The sequence below is a fragment of the Austrofundulus limnaeus genome, unplaced genomic scaffold (genome assembly GCF_001266775.1).
Source record: "Austrofundulus limnaeus strain Quisiro unplaced genomic scaffold, Austrofundulus_limnaeus-1.0 Scaffold471, whole genome shotgun sequence".
Classification (NCBI taxonomy): Eukaryota; Metazoa; Chordata; class Actinopteri; order Cyprinodontiformes; family Rivulidae; genus Austrofundulus; species Austrofundulus limnaeus.
The window spans coordinates 99,552-105,746 of NW_013952873.1; the positions used below are offsets into that span (position 1 = coordinate 99,552).

General features: G+C 40.1%; 1 long non-coding RNA gene across 1 annotated transcript in view; it reads left to right on the top strand.

The window, feature by feature from the left end:
- The first annotated feature begins 47 nt into the window (after positions 1-47).
- Positions 48-6,195, top strand: part of LOC106529855 (uncharacterized) — a 24,247-nt gene continuing 18,099 nt past the window's right edge. Inside the window, exon 1 of the long non-coding RNA XR_001311689.1 lies at positions 48-286. This is a non-coding gene — a long non-coding RNA (uncharacterized LOC106529855). The remainder of the gene's footprint in view (positions 287-6,195) is intronic.

A 6,195-nucleotide genomic window follows, 5' to 3' on the forward strand; every position in this document is an offset into this window, starting at 1 on the left:
GGGATAGTGGTGGGGGAGGTGGGGGGATCAAAGCAAAGGAGGAGGCAGAGGAGGAGAGATAGCAGCACTGCAGCGAGAGCGAGCTCCCCGCCTGCTACTGCCGCCACAACCGCCGCCGCTGCAACGAGTGTTCACTCCACTTTTCCTGAGAGCCAGTTATCTCCCTCACCCCTTCACCCCCTCCTCTGCCTCCTGTGAGTCATGGAAGTGATTTAGTGCAGGTGAGCGGAGCGGAGCGGCAACAAAGAGCCACACAGACCTGCTCGCACGTCTGCATCATGGGCAGGTAAGCTCCAGTCTGCATCCCTTCATCCCTCGGTCTCTCCTCAACTTCTGCAGAGTTTTTCACCCCACCACCACCACCACCACCACTACCACCACCACCCTGCTTTTGTCGAGTCTCCAGATTCCCCTCTCCGAGTCGAGGAGTAGTTCTGTGCCCGTCCGGGCTGCGCTGTACAGTGTGTGTGAAAGTGAGCGAGACACGGTGCAGATCGTCTCTGACAGTGTGAGGAGCGTTTAGCGCCTCTGTATTGACAGGCAGGCTCAGCGGGGTTGAGGGTTGGAAAGAGATGAGAGGGAGACGAGTCAAATCTCCGCTTGAAGGGACACGCACGATAACAGCATCAGGGATGATGATGTAAATCTGTGCTAGAGAGGATAATCCTGCTCAATAAGCCCTGGATGCTCAGCCTGTTTCACTCCGCACTTTCTTGTGTTTTGTTGGTTTTAGCCGAGGTGCAGTTTTCGGCTCATAAAAAGGAGAGCACACTTGTTGGAGAGCCGGATTAGTTCTCCAGGCGTTGTTTCATGTCCACACAGGCTGAGTTAGCTTCTGGGGGGCTTATAAGAACTCTTTTGTTTTTAAGTTGGGGGGTCAGAAGTCATCTCTTAGATGGGGGGAGGGGTACTGTCATGATTCTTGTAGCTCAGCCCTCCTGAGTGACAGCTGAGCTCTGTCACAGCTTTTCATCAGGACTCGAGCTCGGCCGCTAACGTGCACCACTGGGGGATAACCTGCTCTCATCTCTCATCTGGATTAGGCTGATTTACTGTGGCTCCTCATCAGCCAGCCCATGTTTGCGCGGGGCTTGACCTATAATGGCACCTAATGGCGTCATATGTTATTTCCAAGAGGACGCTGTCAGACGGGACGCCGTGGCCACCAGCCACGTCCAGCTGCAAAACGGCAGCCGTTATGAATGTTGGCTCTCTCCACGACCCTCATCAGAACCACTGCTGGCAGAGGTGCTGGGCAAGAATTAATGGAGCTCTTAAATTTAGAAATTACATTTATTGCCGGCTAAGTTTACCATCACTCTCTCTGTCTGTAAAGGACAACTCCGGAGGATGTTTTTATCTTTGCTGGCTGCCTCACTAAGTAGTTTTCAACACAGGCCTTAACTAAAAATATTAGGATCATCACCCTCACATTGATCTTCAAGCCCTTTCTCCATCCCAGCCTCTATAAATTCATTGATTTGCCTCCTCATGTATACCTGCTTCCCTTCTGTTGTGATTGGCCCAGATTTAATGGGGGAGGGGGATCAATAAAGGAAAATGGCTTTTACCTGAACTGACCTCATCGGTGTGCTCAGCGGAGAAAGAAAGTCTCTCCTTCTCGGATTCAGTTTAGTGGTCGGTTTGTGGCTCTACGTGAGACTTTAAAATAAAAAATAAAACCCTCACTCGCCCTCATTTTAAATTCAGGAGCTTGTGGGAAAAGTTTCGTTTAGCAGGCGGTGAAACAGCTCACGATCAGGGATCAATGAACAGACAGAAGCACCGTCAGCTGGTGAGCAACATTAAAAACAAGCTGAGGTTTGAACAACTTAAGGGAGCAGGAAAAAAAAGAAAAGGAAAACTGACTCGGCCAATTAAAGTTTTCAGACCATGCTGTGACAGCTTCTCACAAGCAAGTCAAGTTTCAGAGTCTGAAGTTTTGAAGTCCTGGAGGTGTTTTTTTTTTTTTTTTTTTTCAAGAAGAGAACACACATTTGCAGATTGTGCTCTGGGGATGGAGCGTTAACAAGCTGAAATCTGCTGGTGCTAAACGTCTTGTATTTTCAAAAGCAGGTACCAGTTTTTTTTATTTGCTTTAAGGATTTGTTTTGCACGTTGGTTTCTGTCTCAGTGCAGTGAGTTAGCAAAATATTCTAACAGTTTTGAGGAAATTAAATGATTAATTAGCACAGATGGATTTTTTTAAAGAAAGGACACCGTTTATGGAAAAACACATTTTAACATTTTTTTCATATTAGGGAAATGATTCTAAAATACATATTACACTTGTATTTCATGTGTTAGGCTATGTGTTTAAATGCATATTTTCACATGTGAAGTTTTTGTGACATTTGCTCCTATAAGGATAGTGATGTAAACCACCAGCATCATCACAATACGATGTCCTTTTGTTTGGATGAAGATACGTTTCTCATAATCAGAAAGTCTGTCATGATACAATTTCAATTCAGTTTAATTCACAAATCTATAATCAATATGATGCGATATCATCTGTCCATCTAACACAAATGATTGTTTGATGGACAGATGATATCGATCCACATCCATACGTGTCCACCCCTTCAGATGTTTACCTGTATAATGAGCCTCAAAAATTCGCAATTTTTGCAAAAAATCTGTATTAATTGCACCGCGCCAGGTCGGGGGTGGGGGTGCAGAGGTAACAGCACCTGTAGCAGATGGAAAGGAGGGTGGAAGGACTTGTTTCTAGTTGGGCTGCCATGATTAATCGATTAATCGACGACTAATTTAATAATCGATTAATCGTTGTCTTCTTTTTTTGTTCTTTGTTTTTCTCTCCAAACTGCTTTGACACCTTCCACTGCCACATCTGCCTTTCTGTCCTTGACACACATGCACAGTAGTGGTAACTGGGGTAGGCCGTGGACGTCACAAGACATTATACAGACAGGCTCTGGTATCATGGCTACCTGACAACGGAGCTCAAAAGTGTGGGATCATTTTAAGAAAATGAAAGAGAAACCTGTGCAGTATCTGCAGAGCAGAACTTACCTTGCACTGCAGTTATTTTTAGTTAGCATATAGCTAAAATCTAACCATGGTTATATAATAGCAGCTGCATTGTGGCGTGATAAGCTGTATGTTTTATATTCAATTAACGTATGATCTGATTAGTCGACTAATCAAATAAATAATCGGTGATTAATCGATTATAAAAATAATCGTTTGTGGCAGCCCTAGTTTCTAGTGACAGACTGGGTTGGAAGATGATTATTGGATGTTATTTGATCTTTTTAACGTCCTGCAGGCATGTTAAATAAATTTGAAACTGTTTTTTTTAACGTAAAACTTGAAAAAAATCTGCATAATATCTGCAAAATGACAAAAAATCCGTACAAATTATGAAAAATCCATACAACTTGACATATACGCACATGGGACATGTGATGACGCTGTAGATCAATGTTTTTATGTTTCCCTGATGTAATCAAAAATTTAATTGATATATCGATGTGGATTGATGTATTGTTCCAGCCCTACACAAAGTATGTGTTTCACATGTTCCTCATATGACATGTTGATTTAATATCTTGAATGAAAAATTTGGATTTTTCTACATTCCTGACAGAAAAAGAACCAGTGAATTCTATGTAAATTACATTTACAAAGTGAAACTGTTCTCCCTCGACTTACTGTTTGCTCATCAGTCTGATCAAAATTATGAGAAATTAGATATTAATTGCCCATTACCTATCCTTTGAACTTATGGTCTAAAACATTTTAAAAATGTTCTTTTTTGTTTCAAATTATTGTTTCACTGCATTCTGTGGTCAGAAAGTTTTCATCTTTGATCACATTCAGCATCAGTGAAAACACTGCATTTGGTTCAATAGCAAATGACAAAAACAGAAAATAAACCTTTAAAATGTTAAGAAACTAATTTCTGCCTTATTTTTTACAGCATTTCCCAAATGAGTGAATAATAAATTCTAATTTTTATCAGACTGCAGAAGCTGTCTGCGTCAAACCGCTGAAAAAATAACATGAAATTTTGCAGAGGAGTAAAAATAAACAAACAAAAAACAAACAAAGTGGGCAGATATTGTATCCATCAGATTAAAAGAAACATTAAAATAGAATTAAACCCCTCAAATTTATGGGTAGAAAACAACCTAATGTAATATTTATTAATAAATGTTTAACATATACAGATGCTGCCTTTGTGGGTTGTCTCTGAGCACACTGGTTTCCTCCCACAAACCAGAAACATCCATGTTAGGTTAACTGACAACTCTAAGTTGTCTCTAGGTGTGAGTGTAAGTGTGGGAGTTGTGAACTTGTCCAGTGTGAACCCCGGCTCTCATGCAGCTGCTGGACTTGGACAACAGATCACAACTCTGAACTGAAAACCAGGTAATGGACTGATAATTGGCTGTATGGATAAACCATATAATTGTAACACATTTAAAATCTTTATGAAAGGAGCTGTCCCAAATAACCAATTAAAGCTAAAAAAACATATCAAAGGGTATAAACTGGATAAAACATTGAATGAGAGCCCAGGTTAAACACAGGAAACCGATGCAGTTCTCAGACTATTTCTTTGCACACATATAAAGTTACCCCTTCACAACACTGCGGACCACTCACTCAGAATGTCCCCCTGGCTTCAGAATATGAACAAATGGCTCTGCCTTCTTCAGAACCAAGTCATGCCCATGAAAATAACATCTTGCCAACAAAGAAAACGACTTCACCTGACTGCATGACTTGGCTCTTGTACACAAGGTTTTAATGAGCTTACATGTGAAAACATTTAATGCAAGGTGTGAGTTAAATTAAATAAAACCTAAATGTTTTCTAAAACCTATGCTTTAAACATAATAGTATATAGAATTGTTTTAGATTAGTGCTGCCTACCACTACTAACAAATAATAACTGAGCTCTACGTGGTATTTCCTGCATAGAAATAGTGTTTTAACACATCCTCTTATAAACACTGAAAACTACTATGTGTTTGACTGACTCAATATGAAATAAATAATACATAAAAACTATTAAAAGTAAAAGTAAGAGAGTTTTACTCACTGTTGAGTTGTGGTAAGTCTTGAATTCTGAACTCTTTCACTTTCCAACAGGAAATTCCCATACAGTCAATATGCTTGAGGGAGATTTAAGTTATAGTCAGTGCTGGCTTTAAAGCAGCTTATTTTATGACAAGGCAGGACAAGTATTGTTATCCTTCACCATTTAAATTTATTTTGTTACATAAATTTAAAATTTAATATTGAAAAAAAAAATTTTATATTTAAAAAACAAAAAAAATTATATATTTGGTGGGCCGGACTTAAGTCACTCATAGGCCGCATTTGGCCCGTGGGCCTTGCATTTGACACATGGGCCCTACAGACAAATATGAAATTGTCAGGCCTCATTTATTTTAGTTATATCCTTAAAGATGGTGTTGGTAAAACTTTTGAATGTTGCACATTATTTTACCCATTGCCTGTATTTTAGCCATTGCTAGTGTTTATAACTGTTATGTTTTTTAAACCATTGTTTGTGTTTTATGTCACTATGCTATCCCCACTCACTTAAAAATAAAAAAAAAGCATTTATGGGTAAATTGATCAGTTTTATCCAACAATGTTTTTAGTTTTGATCGGTCTTTTATAATGCGAGCTGCTGACCTCTTGGACAGGTCAACTTTAGAAAAGAGAGCTTGATCTCAATGGGTTTTCCTTTGGTTAAATACAAGGTGATGAGGGATCCCCGATTAGTTGTAACATTAGACTTTATATGATAAACATACTGTATACTTTAACTGTAAACAGAGCTGCTTCATGGAAGAACCTCAGCTTAGCCTGTTAGCTTTAGCGTTAGCCCCAATGCTATCACCATATACATATATGTATTAGCTCAGCGCTACACATTCTCCTCTCATCACTGAGGTCCTCCATCCACATGACAGAGAGGGGAGCACAAAAATGACTCAGCTGTAACTGAAAATATGGATGGAGGACCTCAGTTTAGCTTGTTTGTCGCGCTAGCGCTGAGCTAATACAGTACATATAAGGCTATATAGCGTGAGGGCTAGCGCGAAGGCTAACAGGCTAAGCTGAGGTTCTTCTTCATGAAGCAGCTCTGTTGTCCTCCATCTATATTTTCAGTTACAGGCTGAGTCATTTCTACCTTCTCCTCTCTGTCAA